Below are 27,394 nucleotides of genomic sequence, written 5' to 3' on the forward strand. Positions count from 1 at the left end.
AAACTCATGGTATTGGGGACAATGTATTGATGTGGATAGAGAACTGGTTGGCAGACAGGAATCAGAGAGTGGGAATGAATTGGTCCTTTTCAGAGTGGCAGGCAGTGACTCGTGGAGTAAAGCAGAGTTCAGTGGTGGGGCCCCAACTGTTCACAATATACATTAATGATTTGGACGAAAGAATTGCATGCAATATCTCCAAATTTGCAGACGACACTAACTTGGGTGGCAGTGTGTGCAGTGAGGAGGATGCAAAGAGGCTGCAGGGTGACTTAGACAGGCTGAGTGGGCAAATACTTGACAAATGCAATATAATGTGGATAAATGTGAGGTTATCCACTTTGGTGGCAAAAGCAGGAAGGCAGATTATTATCTGAATGGTGACAGTTCAGGAAAAGGGGAAGTGCAACGAGACCTGGGTATCATGAGGGAACAGTCGCTGAAAGTTGGCATGCAAGTACAGCAGGTGGTCAGGAAAACAATTGCCATGTTGGCCTTAGTATTGGATTTGAGTCTAGGAGTAGGGATGCCTTGCTGCAGTTATACAGGGCATTAGTGGAGGCCACAGCTTGAGTATTGGGTGCAGTTTGGTCTCCTAGTTTGAGGAAGGATATTATTGCGACTGATGGTTCACCAGACTAATTCCTGGGATGGCAGGACTGACATATGAAGAAAGACTGGATCGACTGGGCTTGTACTCATTGGAGTCCAGAAGAATGAGAGGAGATTTCACAGAAACATATAAAATCCTGATGGGACTGGACAGGCTAGATGCGGGAAGAGTGTTCCCGATGGTGGGAACATCCAGAACTAGGGATCACAGCCTAAGAGGTAAGCCATTCAGGACTGAGACGAGGAGGAACTTCTTCTCTCGGGGAGTTGTAAACTTGTGGAATTATCTACCACAGAAAGTTATTGGGGCCAGTTCGCTAGATATATTCAAGAAGGAGCTGGAGGTGGCCCCTGTGGCTAAAGGGATCAAGGGGTATGGAGAGAAAGTGGGAGTGGAATACTGAATTTGCATGTTCAGCCATGATCAAATTGAATGGTGGTGCAGGTTCAAAGGGCTAAATGGCCTAGTCCTGCCCCTCTTTTCTATGTTTTTATGTATCACAAGCAAACACAAAAATCCTTAAAAAGCTTTATACTTGGAGCTTTGACACTGAAAGTAAGCCCCAGAACAACAGAGGAAATGCTTCAAAGGCACCCTCAAAGTCTCCTAAGAAAAGTACAAAATTCCTATCAACACCTGGGAATCTCTGGCCCAAGACCGCCCGAAATGATGGAACACGGGCAGCACGGGAGCACACGTGGATAGCACTGTGGCTTCACAGCTCCAGGGTCCCAGGTTCAATACCCCGCTGGGTCACTGTCTGTGGAACTTTGGATAACGAGAGATATTGTAGGCCCCGTCAAAAAGAAAAAGGAGGCATTTGTCAGGGCTAGAAGGCTGGGAACAGACGAAGCCTGTGTGGAATATAAGGAAAGTAGGAAGGAACTTAAGCAAGGAGTCAGGAAGGCCAGAAGGGGTCACGACAATTCATTGGCAAATAGGGTTAAGGAAAGTCCCAAGGCGTTTTACACGTACAGAAAAAGCAAGAGAGTAGCCAGGGAAAGGGTTGGCCCACTGAAGGATAGGCAAGGGAATCTATGTATGGAACCAGAGGAAATGGGTGAATACTTTGCATCAGTATTCACCAAACAGAAGGAATCGGTGGGTGTTGAGTCTGGAGAAGGGTGTGTAGATAGCCTGGGTCACATTGAGATCCAAAAAGACGAGGTGTTGTGCGTCTTGAAAAATATTAAGGCAGATAAGTCCCCAGGGCCTGATCGGATCTACCCCAGAATACTGAAGGAGGCTAGAGAGGAAATTGCTGAGGCCTTGACAGAAATCTTTGGATCCTCACTGTCTTCAGGTGATGTCCCGGAGGACTGGCCAATAGCCAATGTTGTTCCTTTGTTTAAGAAGGGTAGCAAAGATAATCCAGGGAACTACAGGCCGGTGAGCCTTACGTCAATGGTAGGGAAATTACTGGAGAGAATTCTTCGAGACAGGATCTACTCCCATTTGGAAGCAAATGGACGTATTAGTGAGAGGCAGCATGGTCTTGTGAAGGGGAGGTTGTGCCTCACTAACTTGGTACAGATTTTCAAAGAGGTCACAAAGATGATTGATGCAGGTAGGGCAGTGGATGTTGTCTATATGGACTTCAGTAAGGCCTTTGACAAGGTCCCTCATGGTAGACTAGTACAAAAGGTGAAGTCACACAGGATCGGGGTGAGCTGGCAAGGTGGATACAGAACTGGCTAGGTCATAGAAGGCAGAGAGTAGCAATGGAAGGGTGCTTTTCTAATTGGAGGGCTGTGACTAGTGGTGTTCCGCAGGGATCAGTGCTGGGACCTTTGCTGTTCATAGCATATATAAATGATTTGGAGGAAAATGTAACTCGTCTGATTAGTAAGTTTGCAGATGACGCAAAGGTTGGTGGAATTGCGGATAGCGATGAGGACTGTCAGAGTATACAGCAGGATTTAGATCCTTTGGAGGATTAAGTGGAGAGATGGCAGATGGAGTTTAATCCGGATAAATGTGAGGTAATGCATTTTGGAAGGTCTAATACAGGTAGGGAATATACAGTGAATGGTAGAACCCTTAAGAGTATTGACAGTCAGAGAGATCTAGGGGTACAGGTCCACAGGTCACTGAAAGGGGCAACACAGGTGGAGAAGGTAGTCAAGAAGGCATACGGCATGCTTGCCTTCATTGGCCAGGGCATTGAGTATACAAATTGGCAAGTCATGTTGCAGCTGTAAAAAACCTTAGTTAGGCCACACTTGGAGTGTAGTGTTCAATTCTGGTCACCACACTACCAGAAAAAGGCTTTCGAGAGGGTGCAGAAGAGATTTACCAGGATGTTGCCTGGCATGGAGGGCATTAGCTCTGAGGAGCGGTTGAATAAACTCGGTTAGTTCTCACTGGAACAACGGAGGTTGAGGGGCGACCTGATAGAGTGAGGGGCATAGACAGAGTGGATAGTCAGAGGCTTTTCCACAGGGTAGAGGGGTCAATTACTAGGGGGCATAAGTTTAAGGTGGGAGGGGCAAGGTTTAGAAGAGATGTACGAGGCAAGTTTTTTTACACAAAGGATAATGGGTGCCTGGAACTCGCTGCCGGTGGAAGTGGTTGAAGCAGGGACGATAGTGACATTTAAGGGGCATCTTGACAAACACCTGGGGCGAAATTCTCCGACCCCACGCAGGGTCGGAGAATAGGCGGGAAGCGGCGTTATTTCCGCTCCCGCAGGTTTTTCAATTCTCCCGCCGGTCATAAACCGGCGCTGTGCAAATCCCGCCGGCAGCCTGTGAAAACAGCTGGCGCCGGCGGGATTTCATTTTTTAAAAACCTTACCTCAAATCTCCGGCCCGAATGGGCCGAAGTCCCGCCGCTGGGAGGCCTTCTCCCGCCGCCGAGGTTTAAACCACCTTGGTGGCGGCGGGCTCAGCGGCGCGAGCAGGCCCCCGGGATCCTGGGGGGGCGGGGGGCGATCGGACCCGGGGGGGTGCCCCCACGGAGGCCTGGCCCGCGATCGGGGCCCCCCGCTCACTCTGCGGGGCAGTGCCGTGGGGGCACTCTTTCTCCTTCCGCTCCGCCACGGCCTCCGCCATGGCGGACGCGGAGGAGAACCCCGCATCGCGCATGCGCCGGCAGTGACGTCAGCGGCCAGCTGCCGCTGACGTCACTGCCGGCGCATGCGCCGACCGCCGAAAGCCTTTCGGCCAGCCCCGCTTACGACGGCGCCGGGTGTTTGCGCCAGTCTTCTGGTGCAAACTGCTCCGGCGCGGGGCTGGCCCCCAAAGGTGGGGAGAATTCCCCACCTTTGGAGAGGCGCGACCCCTGAGTGGTTGGCGCCACTCCCCTACGCCGGCACCCTCCGTCACGCCGGGTAGGGGAGAATCCAGCCCATGAATAGGATGGGAATAGAGGGATACGGAAGTGTCGGAGATTTTAGTTTAAGACGGGCAGCATGGTCGGCACGGGCTTGGAGGGCCGAAGGGCCTGTTCCTGTGCTGTACATTTCTTTGTTCTTTGTTTGAAGTCTGCATGTTCTCCCCGTGTCTGCGTGGGTTTCCTCCGGGTGCTCCGCTTTCCTCCCACAGTCCAAAGACATGTAGGTTAGGTGGATTGGACATGCTAAATTGCCCTTAGTGACTAAAAAAAAAGGTTTTGAGGGGTTATTGAGTTATGGGGATAGGGTGCAAGTGAGGGCTTAATGGGTCGGTGCAGACTCGATGGGCCGAATGGCGTCTTTCTGCACTGTATGTTCCATGAACAGCGTTCGGGAAAGAGCTGAACACCTCAAAGTCATGCATCGACAGCGCAAGGAGGGCTTGGCAACCCGAGCATCCCACCCACGCACTCCTCAAATCACTATCTGCGGTAGTGACAGAGACTGTCGTTCGCATTTTGGATTCCTCAACGGAAAACTCATTTTTAATGTGGAAGCACACGGTCATCCACCAAAAATTGCTTCTTCCCCGCTATTACCAGACTCCTGAATGACCCTCTTATGGACTGAGTTGATCTCTCCATGCATCCTCTCTACTGAATAGCACTACAATCCATATGCTTCACCCAATCTCTGTCACCCAATGTCTGTATCTATGTATTTACATTGTGTATTTATGTATGTTCTGTACTTTTCACGTACGGAATGATCTGTCTGGACTGTACACAGAACAATACTTTTCACTGTACCTCGGTACTGTCATGATATGCAGACACACACATATACAGGCAGGCACAGACAAGCAGCTAATGGACACAGAGAACAGGACATGACCAATAAGCAGGCAGGACACTCAGGGGTGGGATCTGACGAGAAACGACATGAGGCCCTCACGCTCCGCCTCTTTCCACTGATGAACATCTAGAGAGTCAGTCAAGGGTGTTGTTACAATCTCACACCTCCATCACGTGGCTAAGAGCTAGTCTGGTTCAGTCAGACAGAGTAACCACACTTAAATTAGCAGAGAGCCGAACTCACAGCGAACTGTGCTAACTGTGCTATAAGTTCAATAAACCTGATTGAACTAACTTCAAGATCAGGTACACATGACAATAAATACAAATCCAATCATCAACTCTGAGAAACTGCCTAAGAAGAGAAGATCCTTGGGGGATGCTGGAAGTAATGTTGTAGGAGCAAACAGAAGCACTGCAAGTACGATTTTGGATATTAATTGACAGCTAAGAGTGGAACCAAGTGATAGCATTAGGCTTTTTGTTTTCATACGTAAAGGACCTAATTCCTGTTTCAGGTTTGGAACCCAGGCTCAGTATGATGGAATTTTGAAGCCATGACTTGCTCTGTTACTAAAAGCTTCATTAGCCTTGATAGGATATAGTGCAGGGACACTGAATGGATTTTATATCCCCACCAGTTTCCCTTAATCACAGTGGATGGGGTCTGCCTCCACTCATTGAGAGAGTGATGGTTGGTGGTTTTCATTGTTGACAGAAGCTAGAATATAAGCTACTGAAGAAATGAGTGGCAGGGCCTAACTGTGCAAACGTTCCACAGTCAGTTAATCAAAGAACCTGGGATTAATAGCTGTGCCACTATGGAGAAAAATAAATACTTGTATTTGTATTGTGCCTTTCACAATCTGAGACTGTCTCAAGTGTTTTGCAGCCACTGAAGAATGCTTGAAGAGCAGAATTACCATTCATTGGTGTTGACGTTTCCCTGCTGTTGAACCTTCTCTCAGCCACTGTCTTTTGCTGGCTGTTTTTGATGGTCTGACTCTGACTCCCTAATACGGTTAATCCAGAAGGCAGCTTGAAGCTATATCTTTCCAGAGAGCTAGTGGAAGAATTGCTGAGAACTTTCCCCTTTGCTGAAGTGAGGATCTGTTAATAAGGGTTTGGGCCGACCACCCTCTCCATGGTGATCTGAAGTTCAATCAGGCAGTAATGTAGCACTTTACTGCTGCGGGTTGTGGCTTTATACATACTGGATCAGCAGAAAGATGCAGTATTAAATAATTCTATGTACGCTGCTGAAGTTCAGTGGAAGCAGGCAAGGGGAGTTCCGATACATTGGCAGCTGCGAAAAGCCAGTCAGCACTTTGCACGTCCTGAAACACAAACTGTACTTTCTCCCCCTTACTCATACTCAATGCTCTACTGGATCTTGCAATTCACGAGTTGACCCCCCCCCCCCCCCCCCCCCCCCCCGCAGAATGTATGGGCGCAGTTTTACGGCTGTGTTGCACCTGGAACAGATCTGGCTATGTCGGGTGAATAGCGGGAGAGGCCAAAAACGGGATGCGCACCAGGCGCCAACAGCTTGCCATTCTCCCAGTCTGTCCCGATGCCATGGTCAGGATCTCACCCAGAAAGTGGGAGAACCTGATCAAACCTCATTTGGAGATAGGAAGCCCTCTCCATCTACCTGCATGCAGCTCAAGGGCACCGTAGCTGATGCCCCAGGGGAGTGAGGGCCTTCAAGCTGTCATTAAATATTGTGGAGACCGATAACAGGGACCACCACAGCTGCAGCCTGTCTATCCTACATATCCCAGAGTCAGGAGTCGACATTGCGGTCGGTCCGGGCAGCAGGGATACCATGTTCATGGCGATGCCCCAAAACTGGCACCTCTATCCCTTGTATCTCTTGGATGCCGCGTTCCACACTTTCTTAGGACAAAGAGATCTGTAGCGCCTGTTGAAAGGTTAGGGAGGTTTTGCCCAAATGTTTTTCCTGTGTTTCCATATTATTTATACCACAGACCAAACAATCACGGAGCATATCCGATTCAGCAGTTCCTTACTCACAGAACACGGCTATCTTCCATAGCCATGATGTGAACCCGGTGACAGACTCACCAGGGAACCTCTTTACTGTATTAAAATTATATCTTTGAATGATCACTGAAGGGGTCGTGTGAAAGTTTTGTGCCACAAGTGTCAAGGGTTAGTCAAGTGAATGTGTATCTGGCGCCACTAGGCACTTGAGACTTTGGATCACCGTGAACATGTGTGCCCCACAAACGGTCAATGGTCTGACCATCTGGCACTCGTTCTCTGTGATGTTGTCGAGCCCGAAATAAGTAACACATCATTTCTGCATAATGGTTCCAGTCTTCTACAACAGTGTCAAATGCATCTAACTGCCCAAACATAGGCACGGCAAAATAATTTGTTCCAACCTGGGTCCAGAAAATCAGGGAGGTGGCTCATCCGAGTCGGTTGCAGCGTTGACAGCAGACCAGTTAATTCCTCGTCACCAGTTTGATAAGGACATGGGGAGTCCACACTAAGTAAAGCAAAAAACTAGATTTATTTAGAATACGATATATACAGTGCCCGGTAGATCCCTACCGGGTTTCTCTGATCACTACCTGACTGGCCGATTTTTATGCATGGCTAATTAGAATACCCCACCCCTTACGGGGGAACTCGTGCTCTGCGAGGATCACAGGTAAGATAATCATTCCCGCCCCACAGGTCACGTGTGGGTTATTGCAAGCACCATAGAGGCAGCGACCAACAATCAAACACGAAAGAGCAGGGCTTCACCACTGAGGACCCTCTTGCGGCTAAATGGTAACAATCTGGATGAGCAGATGACAGCTGAGCATGACCTCTCTATGAGAAGTCATGAGCACTCTGAGAGAAGGCGGGACAGTCATGGTAAAGGTGGGAGAGGCTTGGAGGGATTTGGGCCTACCGAGATGGAAGACCTAACTAATTGTTGGTCTCTCTCCTCCAAATCCTTCCAGATACAAAGGTGAGCATTGGAGTTGATCCCGATGAGGTTACCGGTGAACTGATTGTTGTAGCCGAGGTGGGCAGATTTTGCAGAAGACATCAAGGCCCCTCGAGTCTGCACCAGCCGTTGGAAAGAGCACCCTACTTAAGACCACGTCTCCACCCTATCCCCGTAACCCAGTAACCCCACCTAACATTTTGGACACCAAGGGGCAATGTAGCATGGCTAATCCACCTAACCTGCACACCTTTGGACTGTGGGAGGAAACCAGAGCACCCGGAGGAAACCCACGCAGACACAGGGAGAAAGTGAAAACTCCACACAGATAGTTATCCGAGGCCAGGGTTGAACCCGGGTCCCTGGAGCTGTGAGCAGCAGAGCTAACCACTGCGCCACTGTGCCGCCCTAATAAACATAAGCATTCAAAGAAAATTAAAGAAACATAGTTTTTTAATATCCCTCCGATTTTTCTCAAGGGTTGCTGACAGCAGAGTCTTGGATATTAATTTCTGATCCCTGGAGACTCCAGGCCACATGACTACAGGGCTGTCGCCCAAGTGTGCCACCATGCTGCCCAAATCAAAGTGGAAAATGTGGGCATTGATCCCACTACCTCTCACATGCAAAGCAAGCACTCTACCATTTGAGCTAATTCCCCCAATCTGTATATATGTGACTGAATGAATAATTAAGTAAAAGGGGAGTTAAATTATAAAAGTAAACTTATGCAAGATACGAAGTGGCGCATGAACCCCAAATTCGTCTCCTGTACCGTCTTGGTTAATTCAACGTCCACTATATCCCAATGATCTTTTCTTTGTAAGAATTCAAAATTTTTAACTTGGATGAGCCCTTTTCAATCAAGCTTAGTCATTTCTCTGTGTAGTTATAACATGGATGTGGTTAAAGACATTTTGCGGTAAAATGTTCAAGGCAGCATTCATCTTGTGAGTGTGGACACCTGTGTGTTGCCAAATTGCCTATGCTTCAGTATTTATTTATTTCTCTAATGCCCAACATGAGCAGTACTGTGATATTTGCAAAGATCCAGTGAAATGAACAATATTGAGATTGCCAGTGTATTTTTCAAAATTAGCAGTTGCATAAATGTTCTGCACTCCCTGTGATGCTGTTCTAACCTTACAGTTTGAAGCAATATGGATACGATAAACAATTTGTGCACCTATCTTCGTAACCCTGGTAAAGAAAATTATTTATTCCTCACCTGCTCTCACGTTTGATCCACCAGTTGGGGCAGAATTGACACAGTCTGTCACTTTTATCCATCCTTTTCCTGCTCATTTCCTTATTGCTTGGTGGCCCTGTCCCAAATAGGAACATGTATTGCTGCAGGAACTCTGTTGCTTACTTACTAAATGTAGATACTTTATGCCCAATCATTTTTCGATGGACAAGCAAAATTACTACTTAAAGGCAACAGGAACACTTTAAGAGCAGTTGGTACCAATGACCCCATTTAGCAATTTTCATTTGCTCCAAATATGGGGCGGGATTCTCCGACCCCCCTGCCGGGGGAGGGGGGGACGTGAATCCCGCCGGGAGGGGGGGCGGCGTGAATCCCGCCCCACCGCTCCGACGCTGGCTTCCGAATTCTCCGGCGCCAGTTTTCGGGCGGGGGTAGGGATCACGCCACGCTAGTCGGGGGCCTTTGCCAGCGGGCCCCCCCCGGCAATTCTTCGGGTCCCGATGGGCCGAGTGGCCACCTGTTTTCGGCCAGTCCCGCCGGCGTGAAATGGACATGGTCCATCCCGGCGGGACCTGGCTTGGAGGGCAGCTAGCGGAGTCCTCGGAGGGGGGGGGGTGGGGGTGCGGGGGGATCCGGCTCCAGGGGGGCCCCCACGGTGGCCTGGCCCGCGATCGGGGCCCACCGATCCCCAGGCAAGCCTGTGCCGTGGGGGCACTCTTTCCCTCCGTGCCGGTCTCTGTAAGGCTCCGCCATGGCCGGCGCGGAGAAGAAACCCCTTGCAGGAAACACAGCGATGGTTCTGTGCATTCGCCAGAACATGCCGGCAGTCCTGCGCATGCACCAACTCGTGCCGCCCCACAGTGGCCCTTCGGCACCAGTTGGCGCAGTGCCAACCCCTCCGGCGCTGGCCTAGCCCCCGGAAGTGTGCAGGATTCTGCAACTTTGGGCCCGACGCTGGAGTGGTTTGCGCCGCTCTTGGAGCTGGGGTCGGGCCATCTCGCCAAGTGCGGGAGAATCCCACCCATGATGTATTGAGACCCGAGAGCCCTGGATAGTATTCCCACGGACTTGTTGCCTTTGTACTTATGATGTTTATCTTCAAACTGATCCAACAATTCCACTCCTAGAATTATTTCAGCCACCTCAGTAATCACAATGATTTGCATTGAACATAAAAAAACATTTTAAGCTTAAATCCTGGACTTGAAAAACATGGCCAGATTTCTGATTTTTCTTTTGCTCAACTTTAGGGAAGGCGGTGACAAAGTGGTATTGTCCATGGAATAGTAATGCAGAGACCCAGGATAATGCTCTGGAGACCTGGACTCAAATCCCATCATGGCAGCTGGTGAAATTTGAATTTGATAAATATCTGGAATTAGAAGTCTAATAATGACCATTGTCAGTTACCGCAAATAATCATGTGGTTCACTAATGCCCCTTCAGGGAAGGAAACCTGCCACTCTTACCTACTCTGCCTACATGTAACGTCAGATCCATAACAATGTGATTGCCTCTTAAAATGCCCTCTGAAATGGTCAAGCAAACCATTAAGTTCAAGGGCAATTAGCGGTGGACAATAAATGCTGGACCAGCCAGCGATGCTCATATCCCCATAATGAATAGAAAAAAAACTATGTAAGACAAAGATGGAGTTTTAGATAGCTGTCTTGACATTAAAGTACTTGGAGTTCCAAAAAATAGCCCTTCCATAAAATTTGTCATTTATTTCTAACGTATTTAAGGTTAGATTCTAATCTGCTACTTATGTATTCCCATTGATCCTATCTTAATGAGTTTATTAAAATAAATCATGAACAGCATGAACTACCAACCCTTGGGGAATCCCACTGTATACCTTCTTCCAATCCAAAAAGCAACCATACACCACCGTGCTCGGTTTCCTATCAATCAGCCAATGGTGTATATATACTATGACTGTCCCTTTTATTCCATGGACTTCAACTTTGCTGGCAAGTGTTTCACTTTATCATATGCCTTTTGCAAATCCATACACATCACATTAACAACATGCGCCTCATCAGCCATCTCTGTTACCTTATTAATAAACACAAGTTAGTTAAGCATGGATTGCTTTTGAGATGTCCATGCTGGCTTTCCTTAATTATATTACACTTCTTCAAGTGACTTTTAATTTTGTTCTGGATTATTGATTCTAAAAGCATTCCCGCCACCGAGGTTAAACTGTCGGCCCTTAGTTGCTGGATTTAATCTTACACCCATTTACAATTTACAAAGGGTGTAGTATTTGCAATCCTGCAGTCCAAAGGAACTATCCCTGTATCTAACTAGACGCAACATAGAAAATAGGAACAGGAGTCTGCTCCACCATTGAGCTAAATCATGGCTGATCTTCTACCTCAATGCAATGATTCCATACAACCCTCACATTCCTTGATGTTTTTAATAATTAGAAATCTATCAATCTCTGTCTTGAACATATTCAATAACTTAACCTCCTCAACCTGGTGGTGCAGAGAATTCCAAAGATGCACCACCATCTGAGTGAAGAAATGCCTCCTAGTCTCAGTCCTAGATGGCCTGCCCCTTATTCTGAGACAGTGCCCCCTGGTTCTAGACACCCCGACCAGGGGTAAGGAGATCAAAACTCTGCAGAATTCTTCAGGTGCGCTCTCACCAAGGCTCTTTACAATTGCAACAAGATATTTCAGTTCCCAACTCCTCTTGCAATGAAGGCCAAGGTACATTTTACCTTCTTAATTGCTTGCTGCATCTGCATGTTACCTATCAGCAACTTATGAACAAGGACATCCAGGTCCCTTTGGGCATCAACACTTCCCAATCTCTCACTATTTTAGAAATACTCTGCATTTCTGTTTTTCGCACCAAAGTAGATAACTTCATATTTTGACACATTATATTCCATCTGCCACGTTCTTGCCCACTCACTTAGCCTGTCTAAATTCCCTTGAAGGCTCTTTGCATCCTCCTCCTAACTCACATTCCCGTGGGACTAACATTTAGTCCCACATCCAAATCATTGCTATCGATTGCGAATCGATGGGGCTCAAGTATTGATCCTTGAAGAAGCCCACTGGTCACAGCCTGCCATGCTAAGAATGACCAGTTCATTCCTATTCTCTGCTTTTTTGCCCATTGTCCAACAACATTTTCACTTCAAGGGGATTGTGATACTCACTGAAATCACATTACGGTCTGTTATATGGCTATAGAATCAGCTCTATAATCATAGAATCCCGACAGGGCAGAAGGAGACCATTCGGTCCATCGAGTTTGCACCGACCCTCTGAAAGTGCACTCCACCCAAATTCACTTGATTACCCTATCGCAATAACCCCTTAACCTAATCGACCCATCCCTGGACACTAAGGGACAATTTAGCATTGCCAATTTACCTAATTTACCATCTTTGGATTGCGGGAAGAAACTGGAGCGCCCTGAGGAAACCCACGCAAACACGGGGAGAAAGTGCAAACACCACACAGTCACCCAAGGCAGGAATTGAACCCCGGTCTCTGGCACTGTGAGGTAGCAGTGCTAACCACTGTACCACCTTGCCGCTCTAAAGTAGGTATTATAAATGACAGATTTGAGGAGAAATATCTTGAACACCACCCACTAACACCATGCTCTTTAAGATATTAGAAGTCTAGATATCACTGATATTAGCATGATTTTTGTGGCTTCACTTCATCTTGAGTCAGAGAGTCATTATTACAGCACACAAGGTAGCCATTCAATTCATCAAGTTAATGCAAGCTCTCTTTAAAGCAATCCAGTCAGTTCATTCCCTGTTCTATTCCTGCAAGTTAATCTCCTTCTAGTGTCCAGTCAATTTCTTTTTAAAATCAGTGGCCCTTCCATCTTCATTGGTACTCTCTCCATAAAAAGGTTCTTCCTCACACCTCAACCATTTCTTCCCAAAACCTTAAATCTGTATCTCTTAGTTCTTATACCATCAATTAATAGGACACATTTTACTCATCTACCTTATCTAAACTTGTTACAATTTAGAACACTTATCAAATCTCCCCCAATCTCCTCTGTTGCAAGGAGAACAACCCTAGTTTCTCCAACTGAACCCTGTAACTAAAGTCCATCACCCTGGAATCATTCTGGTGAATCGTCTCTGCACCCTCTTAAGGACTTTATATCTTTCTTAAAGTGTAGTGTCCAGAACTGGACTCAATAGTCTAGTTGTAACCTAACCAGTGCTTCATAAAGTTGCAGTATAACTTCCCTGCTTTATCTCTATTAATGAAGTCCAAGATTCCAGATGCTTTGTTAGTTCTTGCCACCTTCAAAGATCTGTGTACATGAACCTCTCGGTCACTCCATCCATGTTTTGCCAGAGTTATATTCGGTATTGGTGAGACCATGACCGGAATTCTCTGCGCGTCAAGATTCTCTGTTCCCGCCAACAGTGAACTCCCCACGGTGTGAGATATCTTCAATTGGAAATCCCATTGACAAGTAGCGAGAGTAAACCCCCTGCCAGTGAACTGCACGCCGCCGAGGAACACGTAGCTGGGGGACAGGAGAATCCCACCCCACATCTAGAGCATTGTGTACAGTTTTAGTCTCTTTATTTAAGAAAGGATATAATTGCATTTAAAATAATTCAGAGAGGGTTTACTCCATTAATTTATGGGATAAGAGGAAAGGTTGGACAGTGTTTAGAAAAATGAGAGGTGGTCTTATTAAAACATAGAATATGTTTTAAAACATATAAGATGTCTCCTGAGGAGACTTGACATGGTGAATTCTGAGAGGACGTTTCCTCTTGTGGGAGAGACCAGAACTTGGGACTCTTTTCAAAAATAAGGGTCTCCCACAAGGGGAATTATTCTCTCCCAGTCAAGACGGAGATGAGGAGAAATGTTTTCATTCAGAGTGTTAACGATCTGTCGAATTCACTTTCCAGAGAGTGGTGGAGGCAGGGTTATTGAATATTTTTAAGGCAATGTTGGATAGATTTTTGACTGACAAGGGAGTCAATGGGTACAGGGTGTAGGAAAGAAAGTGTTGAGTTCACAATCAGGTCAGCCTTGATCTTATTGAATAGCACAGCAGGCTTGTGGGGCCGAATGGCCTTCTGCTGCTCCGAATATTTGTATGTATGCTTGTATGTTCCAATGGTGCTCTCCGAGAGATGCTGTGCTCCACATTTCTGGGAAGCTGGTTCGGAGAATCCCAGTAGAAATGCAGAACAGCGTCTTCGGATTAGGGAACTTTTGGGGCTCTGTGACAAACGAATGATGATTGAAGCTGCTTGGAAAATCCAAGCCATTATTTGGAGGCCTTTAGAATATCCTTAGTCATGTGATCATAGGCTTTTTGCTTCTCAAACCAAGTGGATTTGGTCCTTGGCATCTCAACTCAATGGTAATCATTACTGCAATCCACGTTGGTGGTCGCTCGGGGTCAACCAGCAGCAGGGGCTAGATTCCTTGCCTTGAGTAACTCCGGTGAATGCCTATTAAAATGAGGCTAACTACTCACTTTAATAAGCAGATTTGGGTCCCGTTGTGGGCGGGATCCAGATTGCGACGTTTGTGAGGCAAAGCGAGTTGGGTAAATCTAGTGAGAGGCCCCTCGTGAGATATATCAGCCACACGTGTCCCAAGTCGGGTATAATGTGGCCGTTAGATTTCACTCTCCACCGTTGATGAAGAGCCATCCAGTCTCAGGCCTGCTTAGATTTTCCAGCATTTCCTGTTTTTGTTTCAGATTGCAGCATCCCCAGTAATTTGTTTTTATTCCATTATTGCCAGTTTAGTTTGAATCTGATATTGTGTGAACGGATGAATACCCAGCAAAAAGAGGAAATACCATGGAAACCCACGACGAGGCTAATTTTAGTTTGCAAAAGGTGATGAAAAATGGGCAGCAGTGAATCTGTCGCCCACCAAACACCCTTCCCAATTTTTCTTTCTGATGAAGCCAACAGAAAAGTAGCAAATTTTGTTTTCCACTACCGAAAGTTAAAATCAATCCCACTGTTTACATGCAAATATCAGCAGCAACAATTTCCAGCCGCCATTTATTTAATTAACGACACTGACCATTAACATCACCAAGAGGAACACTGATATTGGATTGGATTGGATTGGATTTGTTTATTGTCACGTGTACCGAGGTACAGTGAAAAGTATTTTTCTGCAAGCAGCTCAACAGATCATTCAGTACATGGGAAGAAAAGGGAATTAAACAGAATTCAAGAAAATACATGAGAATACATAATAGGGCACCACAATATATACAATGTACTACATAAGCATTGGCATCGGATGAAGCAGACACGGGTGTAGTGTTAATGAGGTCAGTCCATAAGACGGTCATTTAGGAGTCTGGTGACAGTGGGGAAGAAGCTGTTTTTGAGTCTGTTCGTCCGTGTTCTCAGACTTCTGAATCTCCTGCCCGATGGAAGAAGTTGGAAAAGTGAGTAAGCCGGGTGGGAGGGATCCTTGATTATGCTGCCTGCTTTCCCCCGGCAGCGGGAGGTGTAGATGGAATCAATGGATGGGAGGCAGGTTCGTGTGATGGACTGGGCGGTATTCACGACTCTCTGAATTCTCTGAGATAGCCAACCTCAGTAGTGAAAACACTGTGAATAATGGTGAGAACTGACATTACAGTAGAGCACAATGTTCCTGGACTATTGCGACCAAATACAAAAATGCTCAAAGGGCAACGATTCAGTTTAAACAACTTTTTAGATGAAAATATAATTAATTTAAAATAATAATTTGTAATGGGGCTGTGTTGAAACCCTTCTCTATAAACACTTAGTTCTTGCAAATTGTACAGATGCCTCTCTGGAGCTTTCGCTTTTTTAATATGTGAATCTGTTAGCTTTGTGCCCATCTGCTGTTGCAGCTGTTTTAATTTTTGGCACGATACAAATAGTTGGAATAAATTTAACTTGGCTGTGATGGGATTTTATAAATATGTAAAGCAAGAATTTAGTGGAGATAAAAACCTAATTGAAAAATAATCTGCCTGTCTGAGCGCAACGCTTTACCATCCCTGAAGGCTGATCTGCACCGGTTCAATTTAAAAAAAATGGATAGGGTGTCAGCGTGTGTACAGTACTGTTCTGTCACCTGAGGGACCTCAATTCAAATCCATCCAAAATAAAATTAGATGAAATCTTCTCTTTCTTGATGGCTTTTTAGGGCCTTTAATGGAATCCATTTGAGGCCTAATCCAGCTCTTATTTTGCTAACAGCATCTTCTTTATATTTTGTTACCTCGTTTACGGTGAAGCCCCTGACTCGTAATCCGGATCAACATTTGAATCTGCACAGGCAAAATGAATTGAATTGCTTTCCTTGTGCTGTGATCAGTTCCTTTGAGAATACATGCGTGCAAGTTTTATTTTCTTGACCATAAAATGGAGAAAGGAGAAAACAGCAATGCAATGATGGAGCTGGAATAAACAGGGAAATATATGGAAAAAAAAATTATCTCAACTATTTTATATGCCCATATATCAGAAAGGGCAGTGGCAGGAGCCCTATTCCTGAGATTGGGTATTCTTTGTACCAACTGCAGCACCAATATGGAAATACACATTCAGGCCAATTTGCAACAAAAAACAGAGTCTGCAGTTGCCTGATACGAAAATCAATAAGCCACTACCTTGCTACAGAAAGCACACTGGGATAGTATTTAGGAAATTAAGGTTCACATTCAGAACAGTTTGATAGATGCAGAGATATATTAATGCACATAAACAGAGTTTCCACCCTAATTACAGCAGCAGATTTGAATGAAACTCAAGGAAATTCATCTCCCGGAAATTTCTCTGCAGCATTTAAAAATGCAGTTCAGTCTCACTCTTCATCAGCAGCCTGGGAAAGAACATAGGTTAGAGAGCAACAGCTCTCAAATCCTTCATATCACTCTGCAGTAACTTCATTGCAGAAACTCAAACATTACCTGTGGGCAGCAGGGTGTCAATCATAATTCAAAGAACCATAGAATCCCTACAGTGCAGAAGGAGGTCATTCAGCCCATTGAGTCTGCACCGTCCCTCCGAAAGAGCCCGCCACCCAAGCCCACTCCCCCAACCTTATCCCAATAACCACTGAACCTAACCTACACATCTTTGGACACTAGGGGGCAATTTAGCGTGGTCATTCCACCTAACCAGCACATCTTTGGGCTGTGGGAGGAAACCGCAGCACCCGGAGGAAACCCACGCAGACATGGGGAGAACGTGCAGACTCCGCACCGTCACCCAAGGCTGGAATTGGGCCCAGGTCCCCGACGCTATGAGGCAGCAGTACTAGCCACTGTGCCACCATGCTGCCCAGTGGTATCATCCATTCACTGAGTCAAAACTTCAAGCCCCCTCTGGAAGGCATTGAAGGCAGAATAAATTGAGTCCTGAGTTTCACCACATCACGCATAATGAACACTCATGCTAGTTGGTGGGAAGTGGGACTGTCAGTGACACTTAACTCCCTCAGCATCACAGAAAGATCCACATCCTCAGCAAGCTGGGCAATATAACACATTGTACAATTTTTCCTTTTCTTTGTCCACCCTGGGATCCCAGCATAATTTTCACCTTTGCTCAGATTACCCTTCATTGAGTGTCTGGTTAAGAGAAGCTCCAAATCATGCACCATGGTCACTTAGCACCCCTTATGTCAATTACGCATATGTATTTTAAGGACACTTTAACAGCTCATACCCCAAGTCTTTTACTTCAATTAGAATCATGAAATGGCTACAGGACAGGAGAAGGTCATTTGACCTGTCGCTTCCATGCCAGACCTCTGCAAGAGAAACTCAACTCGTCCTATTTCCTCACCTTTTCCCCAGAGACTTGACTTTTTTTAATCAGCAGACAATTATCCAATTCTCTTTTGAAGCCTCAATTGAATCTGCCTGCACCAGACGCTCAGGCAGTGCATTCCAATATCATGATGCATTTTAATCATACAGATTTTTCCTTATGCCACAATTTTTAAAATCCCAATCACCTTAATATCTGGATCCTCTGATCCTCGATCCTTTCGCTAAAAGGAACAGGTTTCTTCCTATCATTCTGTTTACCCCCCTCGGGATTTTGAACACTTCTATCAAATCTCCTCTTAAATTGTCCTTCTCCAAGCGGAACAGCTCCAATTTCTCAACTCTATCCATGTAACAAAATTCTTCAACCTTGGAACAGTTCTTTTCTCCACTCTCTCTTTAATGACTTCACATCGTTCCGAAAGTGTGGTGCTCAGAACTGGACACAATACTCCAGTGGAGCTCTAACCAATGTCCAATAATGTTTTTTTAATGGTTCAATCATAATTTCCTTACTTTTGTACTCTTACACCCCAATTTCTAAAGCTCAGGATCCTGTATGCTTTATAAACCATGCTTTCAAACTGCCTTGCCACCTTCAATAATTTGTGCACATATACCCCCTGGATCCTTCTGTTGCTGCACCATCTTTCAATTTATACTGTGGCACGGTGGCATAGTGGTTAGCACTGCTGACTCACAGCTCCAGGGACCCGGGTTCAATGTCGGCCTCGGGTGACTTTGTGGAATTTACATGTTCTCCCCGTGTCTGCTTGGGTTTCTTTTGGATGCTCCGGTATTCTCCCACAGTCCAAAGATGTGCAGGTTAGGTGGATTGGCCATACTAAATTGCCCTTAGTGTCCAAAAGGTTAGTTGGGGTTACTGGGTTATGGGTATAGGATTTGGATTGGAATTTGTTTATTGTCATGTGTACCGAGGTACGTTGAAAAGTATTCTTCTGCGAGCAGCTCAAAAGATCATTAAGTACGTGAAAAGAAAAGGAAATAAAATAAAATACATAACAGGGCAACACAAGGTACACAATGTAAATACATAGACACCGGCATTGGGTGAAGCATACAGGGGTGTAGTGTTAATCAGGTCGGCCCATAAGAGGGTAGTTTAGGAGTCTGGTAACAGCAGAGAAGAAGCTGTTTTTGAGTCTGTTCGTGTTCTCAGACTTTTGTATCTCCTGCCCGATGGAAGAAGTTGGAAGAGTGGCTAAGCCTGGTGGGAGGAGTCTTTGATTATGCTGCCCGCTTTCCCCAGGCAGCGGGAGGTGTAGATGGAGTCAATGGATGGGAGGCAGGTCTGTGTGATGGACTGGGCTGTGTTCACGCCTCTCTGAAATTTCTTGCAGTCTCGGGCCAAGCAGTTGCCAGAACAGGCTGTGATGCAGCCCGATAGGATGCTTTCTAGGATGGGTGCATCTGTAAAAGTTGATGAGAGTTAATGTGGACATGCCAAATTTCCTTAGTTTCATGAGGAAGTATAGGCTCTGTTGTGCTCTCTTGGTGGTAGCGTTGGTAGGGTGGGGGTGTGGGTCTCGGTAGGGTACTCTTTCCAAGGGTAAGTCGAGAGGATGAATGGCCTCCTTCTGCAATGTCGGGATTCTATGATTCCATTGCCTCTCCTCATTCATATCAAAGTGAATCATTTTCCATTTCTCTGCATTAAGCTATATCTGACATTGTCCACCCATTCTACCAGGATGTCTATGCCTTCCTGAAGTCTATCATTATCCTCTTCACACCTCCAATTTCTGTGTCATCTACAAAAGTTGAAATTAATACCCTGCACACCCAAGTCTGTGTCATTAATACATATCAAGAAAAGCAGTGGTCCAAAAACTGACTTCACGACATAGTCAGCAATGGCTGCAACCACATGAAGTTGGCTCAATAACAGGAAACAGACAGTAGTGGTGAATGGTTGTTTTTCGGATTGGAGGAAGGTATTCAGTGGGGCTCCGCAGGGTCAGCACCTGGAAGACGTCTTTTCTTGATATTATTGATCTGGACTCGAGTGAACAGGGCAACATTTTAATATTTGCAGTGTTGCAAAATTTGGAAATGTAGTGAACTACGAGGACAGTGATAGACATCAAGAGGACATAGACAGACTGCTAGAATGGGCAGCTGCATAGCAATTATGCTTAATGCAGAGAAGTTAGAAGTAATACATTTTGCTAGGACGAACAAGAAATTGCAAAATAAAATAAAGACTACATTCTAAAGTGGGTCAGGAACACTTTGGGGAATAGTTTCATGAGTCGTTGAAGATGGATGGTCAGTTTGAGAAAGTGGTTAAAAAGGCAAATGAGTTCATGGACTTTGGGCATGATTCAACCACCGCATTGCACCCAGCGCAGATCTGGGCGCGCCGGGGAAATAGTGGGAAAGGCCAGAATAGAGATTTGCATCAGGCGCAAACCAGTTTGCAATTCACCCGGCCCGCTCCTGATGGCTACTTCCGTCTCTCGCCCAAAGACGGCGAGAGTATCATTCGGGGATTTTCACAGTAACTTAATTGAAGCCTACATGTGACAATAAGTGATTATTATTATTATTATTATTAACCCTCATTTGCATTCATTTCAATCTCATCAGCGAGATGCCTGAACTCTAGGAGCATCAGCACCATAGAGGCAGCTGCCAATAATCAAGCACTAAAGAGCAGGGCTTCAGCACTGGGAATCTCCTGCAAAGAGTAAGTGTGTGGATCAAGGAGGGCACCTGAACACGGTTTCCTTTATGTTCCTGGCCGAGGTCTGGGGTCTGTGGGCTCCTGATGTGACCAAGGATGAATGTGCAGAGTAAAGTTTGTCAGCATAACTGACCCAGGATGCTCTGTATGCCCAGGCATCAGACTTGATCACGTTCAACCTGGAGTAGCCCCACCAAGATGCTCGAGCTGCAGAATTCTCTGCCACCTTCGGAATGCCCGAGGTTCAGGGAGCAATAGATGGCATGCATGTTGTCTTGTCCACACCGGGCATCAGGGAGTGCCTTTTATTAGCAGTCAGGGGTTCCACTCCCTGAATGTTCAGATTATGCAACCATCGCCTACGTATTATGCACATGTTTGCTTGCTACCCAGTGAGTGTGAACGACAGCTACATCCTGGGGCACCCGGTGATCCCCAGCATCTTGGAGGACCAGCCCAGGATGACGGGTTGACCCTTGGTACCTGCTGAGGTCCTGGCTGATAACACCAGTAGGGAGGCCTGAAACCAAGGTGGAGATCTGATAAAATGAGGCCCATGCTGCCAATTGTGCTGTCATTGAATGGTGCAATGGACTGACCAAAATGCGGAACCACCACTCTAGTTATGCCCTGCATTACGCCACCTAGAGGATCTCCCACTTTGTGGTGTTCTGCTGCGCCCTCCACAACCTGGCATAGCACCAGGGTGACATGCTGGAGGAGGAGGAGGGACATGCGTCCTCGTCTAAGGAGGAGGACCAGGACGAACTGGAGAACAAGTCCAGGGAGGAGCCGAAGGAGGGTCTGGCGGATAGAGGACATGCTACACCAAGGGGCCAACTCGCCCAGAGGTCCAGGGCGACCCTCATCCACACCAGATTCACACAGTAAGAGGCAATGTCCATCAGGTCAACCCATCCCCTTCATTTCCCTACTTCCCTCCCCAACTACCATTTCCCACCTCCTGCCCCAATCCCCCCTCCCACCTATTCCCCTCCTTCTACCACAATCCCCTTTTCCCCCAATCCCTCTCCACCCCGACCACCTTGTTCCTCTCTCTAAGTGTCTATGCAACATCACTCGAGGGTGATGTTCCTGTGTCAGCAGTGTCAGTGGGTCACTATACAAGGCAGGAGAGTGATAACTCATTGTGAGATTAGCTCTGATGCTCCTCACTTTATTCCAAAAGATGACTCCTGTCTTTCTGTTGACAGCGCGCTCACATCCATCCTCTGAACAGGGGTTGTTTGATCTTGGTCCACAGTGCCTGGGGGGCTGGGGGGAACAGAGGGTAACAAGGGGTGGGAGTGCAGGAAGGCCCGCTGTGAGGATTAAGCTTTTTGAGGCTTCACATGTATCAGGTTTTACATGTTTTAACAGTAACCATTTGACATTTCCATTTCCCCTACCTACATTTTCTAAATGGTAAAAAGCTAGCTCTATGGTGAACAGGGTGTATTAGCAACAAGTATTAAGGGTTACTGAATAAAGGCAGGTCAATCGTCTTTAGATGCAGATGTGCCATGATCTAACTGGATCATGGAATAGGCTGAGTGTTTTGACAGAGTTGCAACATTTTTTAATAAGGGAACAGTTACGAGCAAATTTAATTCAAATACAACTTAAACCTTGACAGTTCCCACAACATTTCTTTTTAATACGAGTTGCAGCTGTTGAATTATCTTTCAAGATACTTCAAATATTTGAAAACATTGACCAGAAGAACTAAACGATTGAGCACTTAACGCAGCCTCCTGAACACATTCATCATCAGCCAGTAGCAAATGTCAAAAGGAAATTAAATACACAGGTTAGTTTTTCTGTGACAGTTGCACTATTCCACTGAGTGTACTTGGCTAAATACATTTGATGGTCACAGTTGGCCTTGTAGTCCCAGCAGCACGGCTCTGAACTACATTGATTGTCATTCAAACTCATTCCAACTGTAGAAGTTTTGTGAGCTGTTCACAGCAAAAAATGTTTAGGGCGAAATATTGTGAAAAAAACTGGCAAGGCCCCCTTTTTGCAGGGGAGCAGTTTTCTTTCTCTTGTTATTTCTTTGTTGAATTACTCATCCATTCTAGTTCTATTTTCTCATTCCCCTAAATCAAACAGCAGATGCTCAAAAAGGAGGCATGGCTAATACCTGCAACCTTGGGCAAGATAAAAACCGACCTGTATTCCCTCGCGCCCACTGCAGCATTGCATGATCGTGACAGTGTGCTGTGTAGCTGCACTGGAAATGAGGGAGCAGTACTGATGGATATGGAGCCAAGGTTTTAACTGTGTTAACAACTTGGTTGAAGAAGTGATAAATTTGAGGATGTGATAAATAACATAGACTGCACTGGCTGCATTAATCATACTGAAAGTCTTCCGAGTAAATATGTTGCAAACAGTTGAAATTGTTAAGTCCATTCAATGAAAACCAAAACATAGGATACGTAATGGGATCACGCAGCGTCTGGTTATTATGTGAAATGGACAGTGAAGGGTCCAAATGACACGTGGCCTAAAACAAAGTGCGTACAAAATATAACACTCTGGATTCATCCAGGGCACTTGCTTGAGGCAGGTGACAGTCCCATGTAAATTGGAAACCTTTTTTACTTCATCAAATTAATTTGAAACCGAGCACTCCATCCATGGCCAGTTTCCTTGGGACAAAGCTGTCAAACCAGTGGTCCTCATGAGGCGTGCTGGAGACTGACAGCAAAAAGGCAAGTTAATTATGCTTATGAGTTTTAGCCCCTGGTCCACATTATAATTGCAGACCACTGTTTGTCTCATTTATGATTACCTTCCCTTCTCCTTCTCCCGCTGACATGTTTCCTAATGTCCTTGGACAGCTTTTGTGAGGGCCACAAAGAAACCAGCATGAGTTTGTAGAGTCAAGCAGAAAGTAACTTTATTTACAAGAATATGTACACAGGGCCAGTAGTTCACAACTGGTTCCCTCTCTAGCCAATATCACGCTGGACAGCTGTATTTATACAGCTCTACTGCTAATGATTGCCCCATCCCCCTCTCACTGGGAGAGTTCATATTCCTCAAGTAACATCAGGTAACCAATTGTCCGCAGCCAATAGGTTCTGGACAGTTTGTAACAGCAGCCTTACAACCGTCATGACCAGCTGGAGCTGTGACTGGTCCCCACAACTCACTAGTGAGTGAAGCAGATGGTCCAATATCCTCTGGTTCTGCTGCCGGTCTCTTTAGGCACGTGCAGCAAACACACCTTGAACAACTCTGAATTTGGGCACAGCTTTTAGGTTTCTTGGTACCTCCATTCAAAAATGTCAACATTAGCATTCAACCTGCAGAAGAATAAAGAAGAATATTCACGCTACGCTGCAAGTGGATCGCTTATGAAATCTTGTCAATTCACTATATGAAGATGCAATCCGGAAATCAGCACTCAACTACAGTGTTTGTGTACAGTATATTCTGGCATAGCAAGTTACCAGAATGTATCATCTCAATCAGATATTTCTTCTGGGTTACAATGATGAATCTCTTCATGCTGTGTACAGTAGTCCGTTGACAAAAAAATGCAGTTACTTTGAATGGCTGTATTTAGCATGACAGAGCAATAACAGCTTTCTTACTTGACCCATCTTGTAACCAGAAACTAAAGACATCAAAACCTCATTATCTAATCAATGAGAGACAGCCAAAAATCAATACGTGTCTGGATGTGAAACAGACAGATTGCCAGCACATAGGAGTCATCTTTAGGCTACGTTTTAGAGTAATTACTTTGCATGTCTTTGCTACATTAATGCTATTAATTTTCACACAAGCTCTCTTGATCTTCTGCCGTAATTTCAGTGGAAAATCCATTGAAATCCCAAACAAAGCATTTCTCTGGAGTTTCCCAGGATCTTTTGAAGTATTACATAGAACAATCAGGCACAATCCTTGCAGAAACTCAGTCCAATGGATAGTTCTCAGAATTATCCTCTCCTCATGAGCGCAACTCCACCATTTACATGGCACGCCGATTTTAATAAAGAGTAAGGATGGCACAGGTTGGCAACCACGCCTCAGTCAAATTCTGACCAGGCTGGATTATATGTGCTATCCTTCAGTTTTCTGGCTACTGGTTCATCTTAAGGCTCCCGAAAAAGAACCAAGAACTGGACAGGGTTTTGACAAGGGAATATCATGGCTGGAGTTCTGAACATACTTTGTTGACATACTTTTAGGGCAGCATGGTAGCACAAGTGAAGGGCAGCATGGTGGATTGGCCATGATAAATTGCCCTCAGTGACCAAAAAAAAAAGGTTAGGAGGGGTTATTGGGTTACGGGGGTAGGGTGGAAGTGAGGGCTTAATTGGGTCGGTGCAGATTCGATGGGCCGAATGGCCTCCTTCTGCACTGTGTGTTCTATGTTGTGTTCAACCATAATAACTGATATCTCCATCACTGAAGGACAGGAATGAGCAAGGAAGGGAAATTCTAATTTATTTTAAAACACACACTTCGAGGTCATAATTTTTGTCATTTCTGACTGGGTAATAATTATCCCACAAGAACAGTAAATGTGTTCGTAGTCCAATCTCCTGGATCAGAAAATTTGTATTATTACTCACAGGACCTGGCGTAAATTGGAGTGAGTACATTGAGAATACTAATAATAAGAATGGAGGTTGCTGAATTCTAAAGGGGTGGAAACAATTCGAAGTCAAATATCACAAACAATGGGCTGGATTCTCCCACCCTGTGCGCCTCAAGAACGCCACAGGCGAGCCGCGTACAATGGAGAGCTCCATTAACCTCGGGCGGATTTCTACGGTTGCCGGGCAGATGCGGCCGGAGAATCCCACCCACTGATGAAAATCCGAAAGCCTCCAGGAAGGCTTTCATCCCAACAGCAGGCAACAAGTAATGAAAGGAAAGGAAATCCCTTCTGCAGACGCGAGTCTTATACAAGTAATAGGTAAGCCAGGCGAGTGAGCGGGCCACATGAGTGGCCCTCCTTCATCTCAATGGGCCGCAAAATTGAAATCTGGAATTTCACTAACCACTGCCCTATGAATAAGGTTAATACATTTAATACAAGTGGTGTCAGGAAGATAGTGGCGTAGTGGTATTGTAATTAGGTAATCCAGTGATAATGCTCTGGGGTCCCAGTTTCGACCCCACTATGGCAGATGGTGAAATTTGAATTCAGTAAAAGTCTTGAATGAAAAGTATAATGATGGCCAATGATTGCCGATTGTTGTAAAAACCCATCTGGTTCAGTAATGTCCTTCAGGGAAGGAAATCTGCCATCCGAACCCAGTCTGGCCGACATTTGACTCCAGACCCACACAGCGATGCAGTTGACTCTTAACTGCCCCCCTCCCCCACCGAAAAGGCTTAGTAAGCCACTCAGTTCAAGGGCAATGAGGGATAGGCACAAATGCTGACCCAACCAGCAGCCTTTCCTTTCATTACTTGTTAATCGTTTGCCTGCTGTTGGGATGAAAGCCTTTCTGGAGGCTTTCAGATTTTCATCAGTGGGTGGGATCTGCCCGGCAACCGTAGAAATCCGCCCAAGGTCAATGGAGCTCTCCATGTACGCGGCTCACCTGTGGCGTTCTTGAGGGTGGGAGAATCCAGCCCATTGTTTATATTTGACTTTGAACAAAAAAATACATTTCATAACGAATTATAGAAAATGCTTAATCATTCATATATTAATAGAACTATCAACTCCAAATGGTATGAAAAAAATAAGTATTTACACTATGATTTGATGCAGGGGGAGCTGATGGCTCTTGCAGTCACACACAGTCAGCGCACCCCTTACTCCATGTGCTCTTTCTCTCCGTCTCACTTTAGTCATGCGGTAGGAAAAAAGTACATGGATGGAAGCTAGCAGAATCTGGCAACGCTGTGTGTGGGCAAAAGTCATCAAAATGGCTTGTGGGCCGCACTCAGAATTCTGAGGGGCTTCATGCGGCCTACAGGCTGCAGATTGCCCACCAATGGGTGTAGTCTGACCCCCACCAATCTCATTTCAGAGCTATAGTGGGAATGATTCTTAATGCGAAATTTGTATGTGCTTGTGAGTATGGTGGTCCTTTGAAAAATGAATATGTTCACTTTTCTTTGCAAACTAGGGTCTGCAGGCGCAAACAAGTGGACTCAGCGAATCTCTTACACTTTTGGCCTGATTAGTGTTCCTTTTTTTGTCCACAGATAGGTAATTACCATTGAGAAACCCATTGATGCCTGTATTGGTTCAGGCAAATTTCATAGAATCCCTACAGTGCAGAAGGAGTCTGCACTGATCCTCTGAAAGAAGACTCCACTCAAGCCCACTTCCCTGCCATATTCCTATAACCCCTTAACCTAACCTACATATCCCTGGACACTAAGAGACAACTTAGCATGGCCAATCCACCTAACCTAGATATCTTTGGATTGTGGGAGGAAATTGGAGCAACGTGATTAAACCCACGCAGATGCGTGCAGAAAGTGCAAACTTCACACAGACAGTCACCCGAGGCCAAAATTGAACCTTGGTCCCTGGCTCTGTGAGGCAGCAGTGCTAACCACTCTGCCGCCGTGCTGCCCATCAATTTTCTCTTTTTGCCTGCCCACTCGTCCTCTTCTGCACTAGCCTGGAGGTCAAGAGTCATCTAGCCAGTCCCCTTGACAGCCTTTATCCACTGCCTCCTCCTCACCTCACTCTTTTTAAACAATTGACAATTAAGCTATAAACATGTGACAGAAGTGAGAAAAAAAACCTGACATTCATAACTGAAAAACTATTGTACGAATCCTTTACTGACACCTTGAACTTCATCTCACATACTGTGCAATGCCCACAAGCAGGATGCATATTCTTAGAGTTGATCATTAGAGGTGCAATTTCAAAACATTAAGCAGGAGATGTTATTG

General features: G+C 45.7%; 1 protein-coding gene across 8 annotated transcripts in view; it reads right to left on the reverse strand.

The window, feature by feature from the left end:
- The window catches only part of LOC119972445 (RNA-binding Raly-like protein), a 1,269,223-nt gene that overhangs the window by 951,591 nt on the left and 290,238 nt on the right, over nt 1-27,394 (reverse strand). For 5 of the 8 annotated variants that reach the window (XM_038809145.1, XM_038809143.1, XM_038809151.1 and 2 more), the window contains one exon: nt 7,213-7,319. The exons of the other annotated variants lie outside the window; for them this stretch is intronic. The gene's annotated coding sequence lies outside the window, so the exon portion shown is untranslated. The remainder of the gene's footprint in view (nt 1-7,212; nt 7,320-27,394) is intronic. 8 annotated transcript variants of the gene reach the window in all.

The sequence above is a fragment of the Scyliorhinus canicula genome, chromosome 10, assembly GCF_902713615.1.
Source record: "Scyliorhinus canicula chromosome 10, sScyCan1.1, whole genome shotgun sequence".
NCBI classification, from domain to species: Eukaryota; Metazoa; Chordata; class Chondrichthyes; order Carcharhiniformes; family Scyliorhinidae; genus Scyliorhinus; species Scyliorhinus canicula.